Source organism: Cydia fagiglandana, chromosome 6, assembly GCF_963556715.1.
Source record: "Cydia fagiglandana chromosome 6, ilCydFagi1.1, whole genome shotgun sequence".
Classification (NCBI taxonomy): domain Eukaryota; kingdom Metazoa; phylum Arthropoda; class Insecta; order Lepidoptera; family Tortricidae; genus Cydia; species Cydia fagiglandana.
Genome location: NC_085937.1, coordinates 17938690 through 17963400, shown reverse-complemented (window position 1 = coordinate 17963400; position 24711 = coordinate 17938690). Strand labels below are relative to the sequence as shown.

The 24711-nt window shown below is 37.9% G+C and overlaps 1 protein-coding gene and 1 long non-coding RNA gene across 2 annotated transcripts in view; both read right to left on the bottom strand.

Annotated features, from left to right (window-relative positions):
- Window positions 1–24711, bottom strand: part of LOC134665526 (serine/threonine-protein kinase 17A) — a 298452-nt gene that overhangs the window by 72597 nt on the left and 201144 nt on the right. The gene's annotated exons all lie outside the window — the stretch shown is intronic.
- LOC134665623 (uncharacterized) lies at window positions 13774–14058 on the bottom strand. Its single transcript, XR_010098401.1, has 2 exons — window positions 14010–14058; window positions 13774–13979 (listed from the first exon to the last, which is right to left on the bottom strand). It is a non-coding gene; the product is annotated as an uncharacterized LOC134665623 (long non-coding RNA).

Below are 24711 nucleotides of genomic sequence, written 5' to 3'. Positions count from 1 at the left end.
TACAACGTTTTTTGAGCATTCATTTCCTGACCTACTTGACGAGAGTAACTTTGGTATAATAGCAGGCTACTTGGATTTGTAATGTCGGTCGATGTACGGTTATAATATTTGCTAGGCGCCCCAACCAGAACTGAAATTATCAAATTAGTTTTGCAGAATGCTAATACAGTTCTCTACCAAACTTCTTTTCCCGTATTGACTAGTTTTTTTGGGAATTTTTAATCTTTTTTCCATAAGGTACCTTTTCGACTAAACTCTGAGACGACATTACTAGGCTTATAACTAACTTATAACAAAAATAAAAACAGGTAAACAAACGTTACGCATTAAGGTTTCAGATCACACAATAAAAAAAAATTGAGCATTTTTTCACCTCTTTACAAAACATTTCATATCTCCGAAACTAGAAACCCTCATAAGGTACCTTTTCCCGTGGAACGTCACATATACTAAAGTGACAAGTTTTTACAGTAAAATTTATGTTCCATTTAAGAAATAATAAGAAGGGTGCTGACCATAATTTGATATAAAATAACTAGAATCGAAGCAGTGGAAACTACTATAGGAAACACCGTGTAGATTCCAATCATATGCAAATCGTCTAAGAGGCTATAGATCAAGGGATTATGTATGCAGATCTATCGATTATAATGCAATAAACATCTATCCGTGTCGATATCAGATCTAATTGTTAGTCGGAAGTGATTATTATTGCTTGATTTCGCCCGTGTCTAATGGTTGACGATGTCTTGATAGACATTAATTAAGATGTACATGTACTAACCAAGCCTTAGTAGAATCTATTCGTAACTGTGAGTAGGTGGAAATTATACTTAGTCTAGCCATTAATTATGCCACAAAGTTAATTATCACAGGTATTCTAACCAGATTGATGTTTAAGTACTGTAAGTTTCTTCACAAATGTTCGTATGCTGTTCCGACAGTCCATTTCCCATTACTCCCAATATGTACTCGTAGTTCCTCTAACATTCAAATGTCACACTTCAATTACTACAGTTTGCCGTCAGTCCGTTGTGCAATGAGCTCACACGTGAAACAAAACGACGTAAGCGCCGTCACCGTTGCACGTAGTTACGTCGTTTCCCGCTAGATGGCAGCGCTGCGCAATGGCCGCCCACGTGCGCCTGCGATTCTCACGGGTCTGATAAGATAACGGCGCATCATACAAGTACAATGTGTGAATGCAAATGGGCTTCAGGTTCTTGTTAAGACATGAATATTGTCTTTTGGAACACTATGATGTAATTTCAAAGTCTAAACCTAGGCACCAGAGTGCTCCACTTCTCCTACTTCTACCGTTTGAAATCCGATTTGATAGCTTTGAAAAGTAGGTCAATGCTCTTTGAATATAATATTATTTTCTTAATCCAAACTCTTGTAAAGCAGCCAACTCTGGCTTACTAAGACGTGATCATTCTGACGGCGATTTAATCCAGTTTTGTATTGAAATGTCTTTGTTACTAACAATTAATGCCTTTTACCACCACGCTGATATACTTTAGATGTGTTGTCAATCAACGGAAAAAAAACTCTTCAATCAACTTATCGACAACTGAATCAGAAAACACAAAAGCTGTTTTTTCCCCATTTCTTTTAACCCGAAGGATCAAGTTCTTACTACTCCAATACCGATAACTTAACTGACCAGTGATAGACACTATCTTGGTGCAATAAGGATTACAAAAGGTATCCCCAACGGACCAATACCGTACAAAACGAGCCGATGTCATGCGCGTGATTGATTCGTCATAATAGCTTGGCTACGTATATTATATTCCCATTGCTTACCCGTGCAGGGTCTGAGGGCCTACCGCGAACCACGTTAGACGTGTTACCTCTTTGTCGCACTTATAAATTTGTAACGTGATTCGCGGTACGCCCTCTGGTTCACAAACAAACCAATATAATACAAAATACAATGAAGCTCGGATAATTTAAAATCTCAATGTGACCTGCTAATTTGTGTCAATTAACCAGGTTTTCTATTAAAGCAGGTCTTGAATTCTGTGTGTTCAATTAGAATTTGAATTTCTTTAAAGAGGTTCCATAATTTCAATTATTAATAGGCCTTTGCCGCTGTACGATCAGCTTTTTTTCTGAGAAATTGGTCGGCAACTCGGCATCTTACGTCTCCTGCTCTTCTTCTTTTCCCTGCCCTTATCCCACGTTATGTGGGGTCGGCACAACATGTTTTTTCTCTTCCATTCTCCTTTGTCTTTCGTCACCTTAGCACTCACTCCTTTCTTCCTCTTTTCTTTCTCCTTTTCTTTTTTCTTTTTCTTCTTTTTTTCTTTTTTAGAAAAATAAAAGGCTTTTTTTCTTTTTCTTCTTTTTAGGGTTCCGTACCCAAAGGGTAAAACGGGACCCTATTACTAAGACATCGCTGTCCCTCCATCCGTCCGTCCGTCCGTCTGTCTGTCACCAGGCCCCTGTTTCACCAACGTGACAGGTGCGACGAATTGTAAAATCACTATTGCTGACGTCACAGGCATCCATGGGCTACGATTACCACTTACCATCGGGCGGGCCGTATTCCTGTTTGCCACCATCATTGTATTATTTAAAAAAACTTTATTATATCGGAAAAAAACAGATATTTCTCCTGCGAAGTTTCTGACAATTGTCAAAGATTTAGAAGAATTGTAGGTAATTCTTGACAGGTAATGAGTTATATGTCGGAATTTCGTGACAATTGTAGTGTTTCTTGTGACAATTGTCATAAACTTAGCAAGAGAAATATCTGTTTTTTTCCGATATCATAAAGTTTTTTTTAATAATACAATGATGGTGGCAAACAGGAATACGGCCCGCCCGATGGTAAGCGGTAACCGTAGTTCATGGATGCCTGTGACGTCAGCAACAGTGATTTTACAATTCGTCGCACCTGTCACGTTGGTGAAACAGGGGCCAGGCTGTATCTCACGAACCGTGATAGCTAGACAGTTGAAATTTTCACATATGATGTATTTCTGTTGCCGCTATAACAACAAATACTACAAACAGAATAAAATAAAGATTTAAGTGGGGCTCCCATACAGCAAACGTGATTTTTGACCACATTTTTAAGCAACGTCGGGAGTGGTCAGTACTTGGATGGGTGACCGTTTTCTTTTTGAATTTATTTCCGTTTTTTTTTTGCTTTATGGTACGGAACCCTTCGTGCGCGAGTCCGACTCGCACTTGCCCGGTTTTTTTCTTTTTTGTCGGTATCTTACGGTATCTGCCGATATACTATCGCTCCGTCTGTACGGGCTTTATACTGGTCGACATAAAACTCTCGACTCTCGTGTCGATGAACGATCGGAACGGCACATGATCCTGTTATCCCAACCATGGGATCGCCGCGGGCGCAGCCTTCGCGGAACTCCTCATCCTTACTTTACCTACCCAAACTCCTACACTCAGGAGCAATGATGTCGGGTCACTTTGTTTTGTATTCAAATTTCCATATAAACTAGCGAAGTAATATTTTGTGTTTGTGCTTGAAAATGTTGTTTAAATTCGAATATTTCAATAAAACAAATGCTAAAATATGTTTTAATATTCGACGACCAATCTGGTCTAAATAGTGGGTAGTGCCCAGCTTATGAAGCCGATGGTCCTTGTGATGGTGGTTTGAATCCCGATACGGGCATTTATTTGTGTGACAAGCACAGAAATTTGTTCCTGAGTCACTGATGTATTATATATATATGTATTTAAGTATTTGTATATTTTATTTTATATATCGTTGTCAAGGTACCCACAACACAAGCCTTATTGAGCTTACCGTAGGACTCAGTCAATTTGTGAAAGAATGTCCCACAATGGGGTCCCTTTGTTTCCCATAAAGTTTTAAGTCATAATGTATTGTTTGTCATATTATCGTTAGTCATAAAACTGAAACGGCTAACTTTTCAGGATTTTCGTAAGGTTATTCTATAGATGGGTTAGGTTAGGTTAGGTTTGTTTTATGTCAATCCTGAAAAGTTACGCGTTTCTGAGAAAAACCAATTATGACTAACGAAAATTCGGACAAACAATACATTATGACTTTAAACTATTTGGGAAACAATAGAGACCCCCCTACAATATTTATATGATCGAAACCCCGGCATTTCAGTCATCTCCTAAGTATGCCAATGGAGCCCCTCCGCAAGTCCGCAGTTTATTGACCTCTTTGGTCGTATATTCGCCAGATGTTAATTGGCGTCCAATCAAGGTGAAAGTGGACGGTCACGCGCCCCCAATGTCCTACTTCGATCAATGGAAACATGGTGACGGTTCGTAGACTCTATAACGTTGGAATAAGATCTAAAAATGGTTATTATTTGTACGATCAATTGAGTACTTATTAAATTAAAATATACGGCTTTAAACGGTTTCTGATTCGAGAAATACTGCTTGGTCATCAGGAGAACAGTGATGCGTCAAAAACCAGATTTATATGTAATTGCAAGTGTCAACGAACAAAAAACCACAAGCCTTTATTTTCTTGCTTTTAATTTTCCGGGCTCCTTTAATGGTGCGTCATAAATATTTAACAGAGCAAAATAAAGCAAATCGGCAATAAACAAAAGACACGATTCTCCTCGGATACAAGTTAAATCTGTATTTCTCAACCGCGTAATGATAGTAATTAGTCTGACTCTGACTGACCAAATCGTGGATCGAAACAAAAAACAAGAGAGTTAACCGCTTTTACTTGAAACGTTTAAAAAAGGAACTCGAACATTCGGAATTAATTGCAGCACCAAAATGAAGTCCGTGCGATCGTATTTTGTGCAGATACGACATTTTTAACTTTATTCATTATGTTAGATCGTTCGGGAATTCACTGCAGTAATTAAATTGCAAGTATTGCATAAGAGTCCCGTTATTTTGAAGCTTTCTAAATCAGTGATTAATTACATAATCTTGTCGTTTGTCGTATTTGGAAAAGATTATCAAGGGTAGAAACTTCGGAACAATTCGATAAATGGGTAAACACGTGTCTGTACCCAAAGAGGCTTAGTCTACTTTGTGCTACTTAATACGTACTTATTTGGCATCTAATCTTAGTTAAACTTAGTAAACTCTATTGCTAGATGAAAATAAACGTACGCTAAAGTAATTTATCTTTTTTAATGTATATTCTTTATCTCCGCACATTATTAATTTCTTCTTCTATTCAGCACGTTCGCTTTATAACAGATTTAAGTCTGGATATAAATCTTTGATGTTGTCCACTTCTTTGAGATATACTGTGGATAAGACCTGTCTCCCTTTTATCCTATTTGTGACATAGATGTCTCGGTTTCTTAAAGTAACAGTTAAACACCTCTATAAATCTCTTGCTATAAATACTTTTATAACTTTATCTTTTTGCGACTTTTATTCTCAAACAAGTTTGCACCAATCTCACCTTGACTGGGTGTTTACATTTCACGAGTCATTTGATAGAAGTCTATCATTATTCTATTGCACATTGCACCCAATGCCATCTTTGCGAAATATTTGAAAGGTTTGAATGTTTAAGTACAAATTGAAACACTCGTTGCGACTAAAGGAAAATAATCGCACATTTCAAGTATCATCGTCGCCTCTCCAACCCATCATCCCACGGAAAGACAAGTAATTCAAATAAAAGCGTTTTGAAAAGCACTTTTAACACAACAGCGACATTCATCCTTCACGAGACGTTTACGATTGTTACGAGTAGATATGAATAGCTGCTTTTAAAGTACCAATATACAATGTATATCTGAACTGGGACTGGAAGTATGAATTCACCCTATCTTACCGCTTTCCCCGTTAGGCCCTGAAGGAGTCCGGGGTCTACTGAGCTCATCTTAAGAATAGGGTAAGCCAGTACATGGTACATACGGATGGCATTCTTCTACATTCTTACTCTTATCATGACAATGCCATAGATTTTTATCATATTGACAATTACGCTTCCAATGTCGTTATTTTGAAAGCGATTATAATTTAAAATTAAATGCTCAAAACTGGGCAATTTTTTTCTTCATTTAAAATAGGTAGGCAAATATAAAATAATAATGACTTAGGAATTTTCATACGCTTTTTGGTCCGAGCTTGTATCCGGGCAACTCCATAGAATAAGGATCCAATTATTATGGACACAATTCCAAAGACGAGACAGAACCAAGTTCAAGAGCATATTCTCCGCTGCCCTCTTGACCGGTAAAGGCGTAGTCGAGTCGAATGTCTAGTTCCTTTGTATGGGTACTTGCGTTCCATTATACGCTTTACAATGTAACAATAAGTGATATTTGCTCGCTAACTGATCATTGCTATTTAGCACTTTTGCTATGCAAATATAAATATGCTTACACAATTATTGCTTTTCTGGGCGATGAATAGACAGTTTGAAATTGTAAATAACTTACAGGTTGATATAACAGCTTAACTACAGCTACTTTACAAATACTAATGAAAATATTAATAAACCGATTTTATCTTCTTCGTCTTGTGTGGGCTTCAGAATTTACGTGTCCAGCAAAAACAGGCTTTCAAATCATGTCTAAAGTACTTATTGAAAGAGAAGCGTTAGTCTAAGACTGATTCTCCTGACTCACCTGAGTCTAATTGTCTTATCTTATTTTCTAAACACAATTCCTTTCTATAATTCGTGTCTGTAGCAATAATACTAGTGTGGAATACTAATTTAAAAAATATTACTTAATATTCAAATTAACAAGTTTTTTTAACTAGAGAAAATTTAATTACTAACAATATTAAAAAAACACGAAGTAAACATGCTTGTTAGCAAACAATCACGACCAGCAATATTCAACTTTACTCCCTTAAGATAAGGTCTCATTCGTATAGATACTTTTGACGTGTCAGGCCTCATTAAGGTCACCGTCGATCCCATGATCGATGCCATAACGGACACCTTCCGGTGTCATACAAATCACAGTCCAAACATTATAACACCGATTAGATTCGTGACGACACAAAATACGTCAGTGTATTACACCCTTATGTTTTGACAACTGCCCCGTTATTTTCAAAAGCTACATATTACGGCTTTGTATAACCATAAAATATAATTATTTTGAACCTCAAGGTCAGCTATACCTACCTCCTAGACAATTTTTTACAGTTGAGTACGAATGTTTTGTTAATAATTAAATCTGCTGTTTGATTTGGGATTGACGATGTATGTATTACAACGATTACAAGCTATTACCAGTTTAGTAACCTATAGTTATAGCCTACATTGAACCGTACAAATATTAATTTTATTACATGCAGCCGAAGGTTCATTTTGAAAAGATCGCATGATGACTGATGAGTGATGAGATTTTGTTTGTATTGGAAATAGATACCTATTTCTTCAACTTAAACCGATTTTGACGGACAATTAAGAGAATTCGTTACGTATTAGTTATTCGTTACATACATAAGACACATTGAATAAGTATTTAATAATTTTCAAAAGATACAACGATTTGTAGGTATAATAGGTTCATTAAAACAACTGAACTTCATACTGCTGCCAAACAAAATACAAAAAAATACAATACAAATTTTACAGTTGAAGACAAAAAAATTTAAGAGCGAAATGTTCAAGTTCAAGAGCCGATTTTTAATTTTCTTTTTTTTTTATTATTAGTTATCGAATTTTTTCGATATATTTGGTAAAATTTATGCGGTTTTTGAACGCATCAATTATGAAATGAGACTAAAAAAATTGCGGTTGTTGAACGCATCATTTATCTATGACATGTGACTATGCATGGAGATAAACATGTATAGAAGGCGCCCAACAAATTTCTCCCAACCTGACTCACGATCATCCTTGACCGCAGACCGCAGGTGCTAAACAATGGGCCTAATGAACAATGCCCACTAATACGAGGTGGGATGGGCAGCCATTGTGGTACGTTTGATTCCCACTTCTTTAATAAAGGGTTTCAGATGCAGCTAAACGCGTGCTTCATGTTTACGATACGATTTTGCGAAATGACTATTGACTTCGGTGGCCAACAAGCGTACGAGCCGTCTAATGGAACGCGGCCACAGTAGCCTATGGACGCCTGTGACTCCATCGAGCAACATGCTCCCTTTACTTTTTACATCTCTACATTCCCTTTTTTTTAAATCCCACACTGTAGTCCCTCAAGATAACCTCGGCAGGGCTCATTCCACAGCAGAAGCGTCCGCAGGAGAGTGGTTATAAGTGACTTTTAGCCACATGTCCAAAAATACATTACCCGCTTTTCGAGTGACACCAAACGTGGAAAAATCGGGGATCGTATTAGGCAGGATACCTTCCAATGCCGTTGGTGTTTTGCTTACCTGAAATGAAAAAAAAAAACTAATAAATACATTGCTTTTTTTTGTATATTACAAGAAAAAATTACGGCGTATCTTCGATTGTTTGGGAGCGGCCTTTTAACGGCGGCGGTTCGTGTGACTTTATCATGAATCAAGGTTAAGCAGGCAAATTCTGCAAAACTTTACAGAAACCAATTTGCTTTGCGAACGAGCACTTTAACGATAACAGCATCCTTTGTCAGGTCCAGCAACGAGAGTGCATTAAAATACAATGTATCATAATACTGGCAGCTTAGCGTTATGGTACCGAGAAGTTGGACCACACAAGGCAGTGGCGGGCATTGAGATATAGGCGAACAAGGTGACATGGACGTCACAGGGCTGGTCATGTTTCTTCCTTAAGAATATAAATGATAAGTCGAGAGGAATTGGGTTTTTAGAAATCAGAATTATTAGGTAGGATGGAATCAGGATTAAGTATTTTAAAAGGATGGCATACGTGAAGTTCTTATTTAAATGAGAAATGACTTAGACTTATAACACTTTAAACTCTCTCGTTTTATACACATATTTATTACACACACGCGATATACTTTCATTATTCTTAAGTACCTTAAATTCCGACGTTTTAGCTGAGTTGCACCAGCTGTGGCCACGGAAAGACTGACGTCCCAGCTCCCAGCAGGAATTTAAGGTAAAAATAATGAAAGTAGACTTATCGGATTTGATCGCTCAGCCCTAACCGACCGACATATTGTCTGCAAGCCGAGTTTGTCAGTAGAAAAGGCAGCTAAAAATGTAAGGCAGCGAAATTTCTACTTCCTACTGACAAATTGATTTGCCTACGATTCAATTAGGATGACGGAATAGATTTTCTTATGATAATTAACAAGAACAATTAAAATGGCTTTTAATCAATAACATTTTCAACTGTCCGTGACTTCACAAGAAACTCTTATTGGTCTAGATTTAAATGAATTTCAATCGCATCTCGTTATCGGTACCAGGAACGCAGACCACACAGGGTAGCTGGATTGACAGTTTGTAGATGGAGATACATAGGCAAAACGGTGATATGTCACGGTTGGGATCTCGGGGTCTTTAAATATCCTGTCATGTGCTTAGTCTACACTCTATAATCTAGTCCTTGGATGTTTTTATATTTTATTTTAACAGAGTTCCGCCATTGGTGGAAATTCAATTGTATTTGATGACGAAATTCTTCATTATCTTCATAGTGCTGTATTTTGACACAGCTTACGTAGACATTGGGTAATGTTCTAAGGTAATCCTGGGATTACCCAGGATCTTCGGTTGAGCTTCAAAATGACGAAGTCGTTTCGAGAAAATTTGTTTTGTTTTTGGCTCATTCATGTTATTTAAAGGGAATTGATAGCATTATGCAGTGGAAATATGTAGCTAATGAAGAAGTATGAAATATAATAATAATTGGAGTATTAACCTTGAAACGCGTTTGACCAATCTTTATCGTTATCCATATTGTTTCTTGCTATTTGGGTCGATCAACTATTTCTTGCTGTTATTCTGTCCCATCAGCCAGAAGACCGTAGTAGCATAGTTTTTTAGAAAAGCTGCTGTACCATTTTCTACAAACGTGCTTAGTAGACGTCCCATTATGGAAAGGCCTTATAACTACCAAAAAAATCAATGGTTCATTTAAATACGAAACACCTAGTGTTTTAAGAGTGACCCAGGAGACCGTAACCATGGCAATTAGAGACAAGAAAAACTTGATTCACCCATTTATTCCCATCTTTCTGTATGTCTAAAAAAACCGGGCAAGTGCGAGTCGGACTCGCGCACGAAGGGTTCCGTACCATAATGCAAAACAAAAAACAAAAAAAGAGCAAATAAAAAACGGTCACCCATCCAAGTACTGACCACTCCCGACGTTGCTTAACCTTGGTCAAAAATCACGTTTGTTGTATGGGAGCCCCATTTAAATCTTTATTTTATTCTGTTTTTAGTATTTGTTGTTATAGCGGCAACAGAAATACATCATCTGTGAAAATGTCAACTGTCTAGCTATAACGGTTCGTGAGATACAGCCTGGTGACAGACAGACGGACGGACAGCGAAGTCTTAGTAATAGGGTCCCGTTTTACCCTTTGGGTACGGAACCCTAAAAATGATCAAATATAGGTCCAAAATCCGCAACGTTCACCATATCCACTTATCTGGTGCAGCAGGAATGCACTTCCGCCATATGGCCGGCGCCGGCGCGGTCGCCTCTCCAAACAAATGCGCGGGAGTCGACCACACATGTCTATGAATAGGGCTGTGTTGGGTGTTGACCTGGTTACCAAAAATTTTTGGAGAATTTTGACAAGAAAATGACACCTTTAAAAAAAATATTCTGACTTCAATAAGGATAAAATATAATATTATTCCTTTTAATATGCGTTAGCAACTGACATGTATGAAGTCGGTGTCAAGCCAACATCAGAATTAGATTCAGACAAATGTGGGACCAATCCGGAATTTACTATTAAATAATACTTAATTATCCAAATCGGTTCACAAATGCTAATATCAAAATATTTAATGCCAATTTAATGCCAGTACAGAAACATTGGTTTTCAGCGATAAGACCGTCTTTTGTCTGCCTCAACAGTCCTGCTTCCTATAGTTTTCTTTTATCGACGTGTGCAATAACGGTGTTACATGTTTCATGTGGCAACATTTCAAGGGCGAGTTCAAGGCCCTGATGACGAAACACCGAATCGCAAGCATCACTGTTCCGCGTTCCGACTGTTCAAACAGGGGTCTATTACCGCCCATGCGACAATGACAATAAAATTAGAGGTTCGGAGAGACCTTCGCGATACGCGACTCACCGAGACGAAACGTGAAGGGGCTAGGTTAGGTTAGTAGTCTAGAACTTTATACTTATAGACATGTCAATACCTTCTAGTGTTCAAACATTACATGATGAAAGTTTTAGGAAATTGTATCCAAATCGTTAACTTTTGTAACCCCCATAGAAAAGACACCGGTTTTCCCAAACGTTTTTAGGGTTCCGTAGCCAAATGGCAAAAAACGGAACCCTTATAGATTCGTCATGTCTGTCTGTCTGTCCGTCCGTATGTCACAGCCACTTTTTATGAATAAGGTAAGGGGGTATTATTCAACTGACAATCACGTATTATCCTCAATCTATACGCAGTTAACAGTATTTTGTACTACATCGTAGTACCACCGTATAGGGCTATCAGATAGAAATCTGAACACCTGAACGATTAGTTGCAATACCGCTGTGAATTTCCGTGGAGCAAAACAACAATATTATTTACCAGCTGATTAAATGTATGTTTGCTCAGCGCACACATAAATTTAAAAAAAAAACAATATTGTTATTCTCAGTAGAAAATACTCAGATAACATCTCTATGAATTCCTCGGATCTTAAGTTTAGAAATTAAATACTCAATAAGATGTTTATGGGTGCACAAATTTTGTAGGATTATCGACATAAATCCTTTTTATGTTAATATTTATCAAACAAAAATTTAGACTAATTTTGTATTGAGCAGAAACGTCTGCAAACAATACCATAATACTTAGAAATATAATCTCTCGCCCGAGATAGTGGAGGTTTTCCACTTTCTAAGAATTTAGACGTACTTTTAAATTCAATAATTTCGTGTTGCTACGGATTAAAAAACCAAAATCAACAAGATAATCCCACATGCAATTTTATAAGACCACACATTCAATCCAATTCGGTAAAGTTCACCAGCTCACCTAATAACCTTCCGCTAATCCAACCTTCCATAACCATCTACAGTAATCACACCAAATCTCCAAACACCTTAATGGGTGATTAAAATTCCACCGATCAGTGAACAATTTGAGCAAAACAAGACTCTAAATAAGGTGATGGAGCGTGCCGCTGACTCACATCAGTGTTATGATGCAAAACGAGATGCATCCGTGATCCGCACTACACATTATTCATACCCAGAGCGTTGGAAAGAGCTTGCTGCTATCAGAAAACATATAAAACTCAAAAATGCGCGTTTTCCCAGAGATAACACATAGCTATATCTTTTTTTCGCCTCTGAAAACCCTCATATAGCATCGAAATCGTAGTATCGTATCGTAGTTGTTTATATATATACATGGGATCCCGGAAACGACGGAAGAATTGCTGGTTTAAAGGTATAAGATAACAGTGACAAAAAATTCAAGCAAAAAGTAAAATCAACTACATACTAACTATACTAACAATTACACGTTCAGCCAAAGAAAAAATCTGCAGGTACCTACTGCTCCTTATGTTATCACAGTGACAATCCGCTATGAAAGCCAGGAATCTCATTATTGTTACTGTGACAAAGTAAGAAGTGGCACAGAAATTAAATTCCTTGACCGTACAAACAGGCATAAGGTCCACCGATGGACAGTTAACAGTGTGTGGGCGATGGTACAACAAGAAACTGGGGAACTCGGCTATCACACGTGTAGAAAAGCATTCTAAAGTTAAGTTGGGTCAACCGTATTATTCTCATTTAGGGTTGGTGTCACTGAAATCGATAAGGACACTTATCTATAAACATACATAGATACAATGAATAAGTATGTTTTAGGATTACGTTTATGCATAGGGATCCTGGAATTTTGGGAGATCGGGGTCGACTTAATTGTTGTTAATTTTGCTCGATGATTGACAGGTTTTGAAAGTCAAATAGGTGACCTTTCTACTACATCCTTACATTTGAGGCATACTATTAGCGCATCAGTCATCAACATATCCTGACACGACAGGTTTTGCAATTTTAACTTCCACGAGCTATTATTAATTCTTCTTTGTTGTTAAGCTGTCTTTTTTATATCCAAACCCCTTTCAAACAGGTTTGGATTTCGGCTTCGCCAATATAATAAATCATTCAAAAAGGAGCGGTTCTAATTAATTTGTTAAGGGCATTACGAACGCACCGCACCGGTGACCCGGGTATGTCCTTAACCACCGGTGGACGGGCAGCAGCGTCCCTCAAAATCGGTGTACTCGACTGCGATCGCCAACCCACCTGCCAAGCGTGGCGATTATGGCATTCACCCCCCATAACAAGGGGGAGGCCTAATATGTTCAGCAGTGGACGTCCTATGGCTGAGATGATTACGAACGAGGTCAGGTTTTATTGGCGGTCTTTTTGGCAGATTTGTGGTCTGGTTTACGATAACTATACACCTACGAGGATGTTAAACCATTGTTTTGGCAAACCGTGCCTCATTGACCGACTGACTTGGTTCTTGAATAGCTTGTTAATTATAGGCTGTTAAATTCGTGAATGCAGTGTCTTAATTCATTTAACGGCCTCATTTTTAGGGTTCCGTAGCCAAATGGCAAAAAACGGAACCCTTATAGATTTGTCAAGTCTGTCTGTCTGTCTGTCTGTCAGTCCGTATGTCACAGCCACTTTTTTCCGAAACTATAAGAACTATGCCTACTGTTGAAACTTCGAATATAATTTATTTCTAAACTGAATAGTTTGCGCGAGAGACACTTCCAAAGTGATAAAATGTGTGTCCCCCCCTTATAACTTCTAAAATAAGAGAATGATAAAACTAAAAAAAATATATGATATACATTACCATGCAAACTTCCACCGAAAATTGGTTTGAACGAGATCTAGTAAGTAGTTTTTATTAATCGTCATAAATCGTAAACTGCAATTTTATTATGTTACTTGCTGCTACGGACCCCTTCATGGGCGAGTCCGACTCGCACTTGTCCGATTTTTTTTTTGTTGACAGAGTGGTAAAATGCGTTACGCATTTCCCCGGCCTGAGGAGCCATTAGGAGGATATGTGGGACTCCCTCCTGCACCGGCAGCCATCCTTTCCTATTAAGAGGAGGAGAGTAGAGAGTCGGTATACCCAATAAGTCACTCCAGCGTTCTTGCTGTTTTGAAGGAGCCATGGGATGCCTGATGAATATCACGGTAGAATTACCGTGAGTTCCAGCTGCCCTTGTCTATAGCCTAGTTGGTAGTAATCCCACCTACGAAGCTAAAGGTCTTGGGTTCAAATAGCGCTACAGGCATGGATTTGTATGTTTATCACTTCTATTCATTCCTGACTTATGGATATTTTCTGTGTATCAATTAAATTAATACACACTATTTAAGCATGTATAAATCGTCAGCTATAGTACAATCTTCACTTAGTTTAGAGCTGGGTCGATATGTGGTAGGTCGTCCCAAATGTAGGTATATTTACTTCGATTCTAAATTTAGCTATTTGCCTGTCTCTTATTATTCCAAACAATGTGTTAAATGTTCGATTCAGTTGATCGAGTCAAGCTAAAAATGTATTGACATTCAAATAACGTTCGATGTAAAAAAATTAAGCGGTTACGTTGCCGTTGACATTATAAATTATAAATATTATAATCCAATAATATTACGCTCTCAACGTATCATTAATAACCCAAATTAGTCTAATTTTAGGCGCCACGGCTACCGCTTAAATCTTAAGATTCTTAAGCCCGTGAAAATGAGTAATGTCCCTACAACGCTTTCTTCGGGCGTGTCGCTAACATGACAAATAGTAGCATTTTTAACCTCCTAGTGAGAGAAATGTATGAAATATGAGCGAGAGAAAACTATGAAATATGAAGGCGATTACCGCTTCCGCGATACTCCGGCGAAGCCGCCAAATCAACTAGTGTTATAATATTCATTATTATTTTTTTTTTTTGGTCGTGATGAAAAATTATTGTGTTCCAGTTTGAATATTCATGAAAAATAACTATTCTTTTTTTTTTAAACGGAAGCCCTGTAAGTTCTTAGACGAAACGATATTATTTAATATAAATAAATAAATATATAGTAAAGTTTGATTTTTTTCAAGAAGTCTGAATGTTGCTTAAAAGCTGTTCCTACCATTCGGACTTCTTTTATTCAAAAATATAATATGTAGTTATAATCTCGTAATACTACGTTATTTCTGGATGTATTCTTGATAATATAGAACCCTGTAGGCAATCGAAAAACCCTCGGCCCTTTTCTCATTTCGTCTACCCTCTAAATTAGCCTTGTGCCTTTGCCTTCTGATTAGGGTTGCCAGATCGAAAGACGCAATTATCGGGAAAAAATATCACAGTTTCGGGATTTTGGGACTTAAGTCGGGAAATAAAACCATCTGGCAACCCTACTTCTGATCAATGTTTTCCACCGCCCAAAAAAGGTTCAAAATGAAAGAATTTTTAAGGGTAATAGTTGATATAGATGAAATATGGTTTATATCACTTAGAAATAGTTTATGAGCTAGTTAAGAATGTCAGTAAATAATTTCCTAATATAAATATCAGCCATACCTCAGTCAGTGAAAACATGGCACATACAATACATACATATGTAGAAATCAGCAAGTACATGCAAGTTGCACCAACCGGTCTCCATATCGTTAAAGTTACATATCAGCCCGCTAAGTAAACATACGAATTAACTTAATGGTTATTATCAATATGCATAATGTATGCATCGATATGTCACTTTATGTTTATTGTTATGCGTTGGCTTTTGATCTCTACTTTGTTCATAAAGTTTCATAAGTTGTAGAGATATGTTGTTATTATACGCATACTTTTACTACGAGGTCCATTTCTGATATGATAACCTTGTCAAATATCACAATTTCATGCATAAGTTACACTTAAATTTTACATGTCAGTTTACTCTAAATATAAGAAGGTCGTGAGTGAGAGGGCTAAAATAAAACCTAGGCTAGACCTTCAAATTTAACTACAATAATTCCGCACGACATAACAATCACTCATGGCTTGACACATCGCTTAAAAACAATGCACTTTGCACCACATTTGCAAACTAAACCTTACTCTTATAACATATGGTTGATTTTAGAATAACTCATTAGAGAATTATCTCTAGATATCTTAGCACGATATTAATTATAGCTGCACCCAAAACATTAGCACAGAATGCGTGCAATTTTGGCCTCTGCGATTAGCGTAAATCAGCTCATAATGCCATGCATTAGACATTAGATATTACATAGCAAATAGGTCGTAAGTCCATTTAAAAATCAACTATAACTTGGACTCTATTGCGTAATTGTAAGGTTCAAAATTGAATGTGTTTTGAAAGCACATACAGTGCGTAAGCTACGCGCGGCAGTAACATGTACCTAGCATGACATAATGCGACGGCGACAAATTGTGCGATCTTTATCGCGGGTGTGGCTGAATGTGACTGACAGTTCGAGTCCTGTATATACGTGTTACAATTCGCGACTGACAGACAGATAATTGACAAATGGTTTAATTACAAAAAAAATATTAACGTGACTGCAAATGCTGCTTATATTGAATACAATGGTTTGAAAGTTGATTTTAGATATAAATATTTAATACCGTAAAAACGGGCCGCTCTTTTCAAAGCCTACATTTTCAGTCCGATCGTGTTACAAACTCTTTGTGTCCGGTATGTCACGACGTCCCATCCAGGTTCTTAACTTCACCATTTCATAATCTGGACATTCAAAGACTCACGTCTTAAGACTATTGTCCCTTCAGTTCAATGTAGCTATAAAATTACGTTAACAATATCAAAACAAACCCACACTATTTCACGATAATATATCAAAGATCACTTATCACAATATGCCGTCATAATTTCCAAGACACAGGAATTTACCTTTGCCTTCTCCCGTAATAATTCACTTTTGCAAAACGAGACCGAAACACCAAACTTAACCTTTGCAATCTCTTATCTAACCTATCAACGAACTCTAAAATTCAATCTTAAAATGTGCAGTTTAAAGTTCAAATTCCAAGGTACAGATTATTGTGAAACGGTTCTGCGAAAGTTGGGATTGCTAGATTAGTATCAGAATCTGGAAGGGAGCGGCGACCGAAGGCCACAGCTAAGTCACGAATTAGAAAGACACAGAGTAGCGCCACGCGGTATCATGGCACCCGATAAACTGCCAGTATCCAAGGTCCCTCGTGACACTCGAATCAGGAAAGGTTACGGGTCAGAGCTTTTCACAAGACATTATATCATGTGGGCTCTAGTATATCTTAACCCCGAGATTGTAAGGGCACGATTATTTACACTTGATTGACTGACAGTCGAATTCGAGACGCGAGTGCTAAACTTTTGACGCAGTCAACTGCCGGATGCGGCACAAACATGCACACAAAGTATTCGGGGTTCCAACGAGTTATGTGAGGATTCGGTTTATTAATGACTCAAGACCAGGCCACACCGGCTGCGTGTGCGTAGACGTGCGCGTGCGCGTGCGCTAAAGTGACGTTTTTGTCTGAAGAAACGTCACATTTGACACTGACATTACTGACATATCTAATCCATATGGTTTCTAGATCTATTAACTGACGTACCTACCTATCTTAAAGTTCGAATTGGGCCGATACGCAAGCGGTGTGTCTTCTCTCATAAGGAACTGTATATTACAACGCGCACATGCACGTCTACGCACATGCACGCAGCCGGTGTGATCTGGCCTTTAAGGAACGAATTTCACAGGCCTATACAGTGGTTCTTGACGAGCTCTGGCGCTTACCTAAACCTTAGTTTAGGATACATCATCATCATCTCAGCCATAAGACGTCCACTGCTGAACATAGGCCTCCCCCTTAAAAAACAAACAACCAACAACAGCTTACAATAAAATTTAGCGAACGTTTTAACGGCACCCAGTGACAGACGGTTTGTTGCAACCGACCCTTAATCTGTTAGAATGTTAGAATGTTTAGGATACATTCTAACAGATTAAGGGTCGGTTGCAACAAACCGTCTGTAACCGTTAAAACGTTCGCTAAATTTTATTGACTTTATTGTATGGGAAGTTTCATAGATCTCTGCTGCGTAACGTTGATCAGTCTGTTAACCGAGGTTGCTGCAACTGGCCCTTAGGTAGTGTTTATTATATCTATCTAATAGGCAGACGAGCAAACGAATCGACTGATGGTAAGCAATTTCCGTTGCTCATGGACACCTGCAACAACATAGAGGTTGCTTGTGCGTTGCAGGCCTTTCAGACGGGAGTACGCTCTTTCTTAAAGGATGGAATGTCATAGCAGTCCGTATATCCGGCCCACAGTTCATTCCACAGTACCACAGTTAAGCTGTATACTAGGCAGGAAGTGTCTGGATACTCTGGATAAACACACAGTAATCGAAATCTGGCTATGCTCTGCTACTACTAGAAGGTGATGTAAGATGAGAGAGAAAGAAGAAGAAAGTGTAGAAAAGAGATGTACAATCAAAGGTTACATTTGAGTCGCTTAACTTCAAACTCAGGTAAATCTGTTAGTTTATGCGTTTTTGGTACTAAGAAAGGGTACGTACCTAATAGGGTAGATATTTGCTGAGAGGATCGAAAGGATTTACGCGAGTTTGAAGTAAAGTGACCCATTCATACTGGTCCATTTGATCCATGAAACCATTTTTAGGGTTCCGTACCCAAAGGGTAAAACGGGACCCTATTACTAAGACTTCGCTGTCCGTCCGTCCGTCCGTCCGTCCGTCTGTCACCAGGCTGTATCTCACGAACCGTGATAGCTAGACAGTTGAAATTTTCACAGATGATGTATTTCTGTTGCCGCTATAACAACAAATACTAAAAACAGAATAAAATAAAGATTTAAATGGGGCTCCCATACAACAAACGTGATTTTTTACCAAAGTTAAGCAACGTCGGGAGTGGTCAGTACTTGGATGGGTGACCATTTTTTTTTGCTTTTTTTTTGTTTTTGTTTTTTGCATTATGGTACGGAACCCTTCGTGCGCGAGTCCGACTCGCACTTGCCCGGTTTTTAATAACAATTCAGTTTGGGTTTGCATTTTGACAGCCCGACGAATGTCACAAGGGACTGTTTGCAAATTGAAAGCTCGCAATGATTAGGATCGTTTGGCTATATTACAATATGGCTGCCAAGTAGGGCATGGTAATGCAATGGTTAGCTTTTTGGCCTTAAATAATTATATTAGTGAAATAATTCGATGTGCTGTTAAGATAAATGTCTCAGTAATCGACATGCTAATGCCGAATAGTTGACACCCTGTCGTCACCTACATTGTCAATGACGTAAGTTGACGTAACTGACATAAAGTTCTTTATATTTTTTCTAAAATTTCAGACTGTTTATTTCCAGTTTTTGGAATTTTTCCGCTACGATATGTAACATGAGTAAAATAAGTATGCCGGTGGAATACTTCGAATGTACGCAAAAACATACCAGCGCCGACGCGGGCGCATCGAATCGATTCGTTCCATGTCGATGTTTGTATCGATCCATTCGAGAAACAGCTGATTGTGAGAAGCGATTGCGAGATTGAAAAACGAACGAGTTTATTTTAGAAATACGGTTTTTATAATGACGTTCTTTGATAATTATTAAATGAAACTTAGCGAAGGATAAATTCCGGTAAGGGCATTTATTTGTGTGATAAGCTCATATATTTGTGGTATATTTATATTTGTATATACCTATTATGCAAATTCTTAAATACATAGAAAACATTCCATGACTCATGCACAAATACTTACTAATATTTAGTTTATTATATTATATTAATGCCCTCATTTTTATATAGCTTTGGTTTATATTGAAAAACCTTTGTTCGATTTACGACAATATCCAACTCTTAACAGTTAAAGATTCTCAAAATTCAAGGGTACCGCGTGATTCAGTCCGCCATTGCGCTACATTTTATCATTGGCCTCGATAAATTTGCATACCGATTGGGCATAATTCTCGTGAATTTAACCGAGCATGTGAGCGGTGGGCACGCGCAGCGAATCGATCACGAATCACACTGAATCGGGCACGATGCAAACTGCCGTATTCGAACTTCAAGATATTAACAAGAGACGACACGTACTAGATCCATTCTAGATACGTTATAGTTTAGATATCAACTAGTTCTCTTTTGCAGCGCAATTCGGGCAACCAATGTCACTTTTACGTTAGATAGAGTAAGATATCTATTAGATGTGAATGGGATCTCTAAGTCATATCCTGTGGAAATCGTTCAAGAGTATCTCCAGAATCGCGCAAATGTCAAATTTGACAGGTTAGATCTTAAACATATCGTTATCGTATCTTGGTGATATCTAAAAGATATCTAATAGATGTCTATTTCAAAATCCGAATCGGGCCCTGAATCGGGCATGATGCAAAGTTAATGTCTATAAGTAGTACATCGCCACGTCTAAAGATGCTTTTATATGGGTTAATTAAGTCAATTATGAATTTAAAAATAGGAAATTGATTTTTTTTTCATGTAAAATCAGCATGTCAGTTAACCAAGAGTGCAAAAATATATAGCTTAATTTAATACAATTACGCTCAAAATAAGCTGAATTCCCCCTAACGGAGTCGGTATCGTTGGTTATATGATCTTACCCTTTTAATACTTTGAACAAAACAGATCAAAAATCAGCATTTCTTAAGTAAAATAAGCTCTTACTAGAGCCGAACACTCCTACACTCCTACTCCTATTTCGTTTTTAAAAGTCAGATTTCGAAAATGTCATGTTTCATATGTCACGGAAACACATATATACAAGGACACAAAAAAGTTGTTGGTACCGAATATTAATTTGAATGTATCGTCAATATTCATATTTGGCGCGTATTAATTATACAGCACGTAAAACCTACCTAGTATTTTTGAAAATGAAAACTACTTTTTTTCTTTAGCTTGTATTTCAAATCAGACACAAGACACAAATAAGCATTAAGCAGCAGTCATTACGGTCCAGGAAACAAGTGAAGAGCACAAATCATACAAATTTGATGGTCACGCGCAGCTAACGACGTTGTGTCATGAAATTAGGTTTCATCATAATGACATAACTTTACATTATGATGGTATCTTTAAGCTAAGAAGAGGCACGGACACGGACGTTTTACGTACTTAATCATGCGAAAAAGAAGAGTTTCTCATTTTGACTGCTTTTTTGTGTTACTCGAAATATCTGGGTTATGTTTAAGTCGAGTTTCATAATTTTGTTTTGTAGGTATTTTTCACGAGAATAAGTACTATAGGGCGGTCGCCTAAAATAAAATTTAAATCTATATCGGAGCTATGTAGTGCATAATTTTAGTCCATCGTATTTTCTCGGAAACGTCCATATTTGTCATACTATTTCAGTACTTTTTGTACCGAGACATCTAGTATATTGCACATAACAAAAAAAATAATTGTAAACCATCTCACTTCAATTTTCATGCTTCATTATGCATGTAACCATCCCTAATGACAATTTAACTATCAAATTAAGGTCACTGAACCCTATAGCTTACGAGTATAACAAGAAATTATCGTATATTGAAGCGGAAACAGGACATCAAAATCAAATTAGCCTTTTTGCATGAGTATTAACACCGTTTCCGTTGGACCGAAACGCGAGCAGACAGCCAAATTGTCAGATTAACATACGAAAATAAGGCAGATGCTATCTTTGGAGCTTATTATACATATGTTACCAGGATTTTATTCAATACGGTATTAGGGCATTGTATATGATTTAATCGTCAACGAAAAATATGAAATACAATTTGTTGTATACTTTGACTAGTCATTTTATACAATGCCAAATGAATATACGGTATTGTATGAAATGCCTAGGCATTCTGTGGAGTACCTAAGACCTGGTTAATATTCATCAAAGCCTCGCGAGATGAAACAAAAAATGGCTAACGAACCTACTAAGATACTATGCTTGATTTAGTTTAAATTTTATACTTTATTTGATTTCCTTTTATTTCGATGGGATCACTAGGCATTCCATATATGTATTGCCATGATACCTACTTAGATCCAACATTTTAGCTATTTCCCAAACTAATCCGGCATTCTATAAAATGACTAGGTATTTTAAACACACTTTGCCGGTAACATAGCATCACATATATATGTACATATTCGTTTGCAAAATGGGAGGTTTTCGCGCAGGCTGTTCTGTGTTCACAAAAGGGCACTTCAGGCAAAGGAAAAACACTCTTAAAGAGTGGGGTCATAAGGTGGACATATTAAAGTTTCTGCTTTTTTTGCAGATTTCATATTAGGGTCGGAGGGAGGGAATGAGTCACGGTATGTAAATGAACCCGTAGAATAAAACTTAAGCTGATGAGTCATATGGTACAAGTGAAAAAGCTTTAATTTAATGACGCCTTACGAAACACTGATTTAAACTTTCACGATCGTGGTCTTCTCCGAGACCACGGGGACAACGCCGTCCTCGAAACGTCGGAGGTAAATCTTAAAACTTAAATACGCGATTAAGTCCCGTTGTGCAGTTCGATGACGCCTTACGAGTTATACAGTGATGTTTTCTAATTTAAATCGAAATATATAAAACTTCAATTATTATAGATATCTCTACACTTTATAAAACAAAGTACCCCACCGCGTATGTCTGTTTGTGTGTTTGTTCGCGATAAACTCAAAAACTACTGAACGGATTTTCATGCGGTTTCCACCTATCAATAGAGTGATTTTCGAGGAAGTTTTAGGCGTATAATTTGTTAACCCGTGCGAAGCCGGGGCGGGTCGCTGGTAGACAGTTAATGCAACCTGAACCTTGTAATAGTTGTAGATTTCCACTGAGAAAGGATATTTTGAAATTCAAACACAAGGAGGGCGAGAATTTTGTTAAAACGTTCAACGGCTTCTACAGGGAAATAAACAAGATTTTTTTTTTAAGGAAATAGAAAGAATTTGCTTTGAGTAAACCACAAGATGCGCTATTAAGTTATAATAATGAATAAATCGCAATATCAATTTCAACACAGTCCATGCAAACCCAGCGACGGGGAACTAATATCCTTCTAAACTACAACACCTTAAAATCGAAAGAATCCCATTGCATTTTGAATCATATCTCTTACGCAATAAAGCTTCAAATCGCTGTAGCTCATTAATTACTTGATTCTCTTTTATTCCATGAGACTACAAACTTACCAGTTAACACGACATGCACCTTATAGCTTTAAGAAAAAAGGTTACAATGGCTTGTCTGAGATAAAGATAAGTTGGCAGAGCAATCTACATAAATATAGGGCGCAGCGCGCAAGAAGCGGTGTCGGTAACATGCGATCATACAAATCGTGAACACGTGTGAATTTCACACATGTGTTTAATGTGCTATTACGCTCACCTAGTTAATGGTATCGTGACACCTTATGGCTCCTCTTCACGTTGGGCCAACGTCAACGCCAACGAGGGACGCATTTATGCGTTAGAGGAAGCAAGTGATATTGCTATCTCATTCTACCGCATGGCTGCGTCCCTCGTTGGCGTTGGCGTTGGCCCAACGTGAAGAGGAGCCTTTATCATGAGAACACTGTACAATCAGCAGCAAATGTGCCATTTTCAACCAAAAGGGTTACTTTTTGTCGGTTGTCAATAAGACGCTATTTCCATATAGCTTCAATTTGAATTTCGCCGACCGATTTCGATTTTAGTTGAAAACGTCACAAATAAAGTAACTATACGACTAAAGTGTAAAGCTGCCTTACCACTGAGGTGAGAGGAGATGTGCGGCATTCAACTAATAGCATTGGTTCTCTTCTCCGCTATTACAAACAATGCTTTTGGTTGATTCCCGTATATTTCCTCTCATTTCCGGTCATCTCCTGCTCAGTGGAAGGGCAGCTTCGATATATGATTTGGACGAACTAATTCGCCTCTTCAGCTACTTCTGCTGCTGACTGTACTGTAGTCGACTTTTTGAATGTTTCGCTGGCTCGGTTATCAATATTAGCACAAGAAGTTAAATAACAACTTTTGCCCCATGCAAAACGAATAACTATTCAGCTATTTTAAAACAACCCAAGCATTAATACAAGTGCACTTGCATAAGTGCATAATGCATCCTAATATCGTGAGTCATATATGAGCGACACATCACAGGCATTCCTGCATAGAAAGCTTAGACCTCGTTAACCCTGATATCGCCTTGACATTAAACTTCGAAGGATGATGGCCTTAATTCGAAAATGTCTTCACTTTTGAGTAATCTCCAACAAAAAGAGCCGATTTCACTACACATTGTTAAATATCACATACATAGGTCTTCAGTAACAGTTCTACACTTGTACAGTAGAATCTCACTAATCCAGCGATCCCTGTAATCCGGACGGTCTCGGCGGGGCACTGTCTTAGAATGGGCTGAAGAAAACGACTAATAGTCCCAAAATTATGTTCTTCCGCGACAAAGAGACCATATCTTATATCTTCAAAATAAAGTGCGATAATGTCAGGTGTGGCTCACTCCGCGATTTCGTCGCGTCGCTACAAGTACATGCGGCCCACACCAATTTTGGTGTCTAGCCATAGCAGTTGCCGCGCACCGCTACGGAACGGTCGCGTGCTTGTGTTTGCGCCACCTTGCGGTCATATCT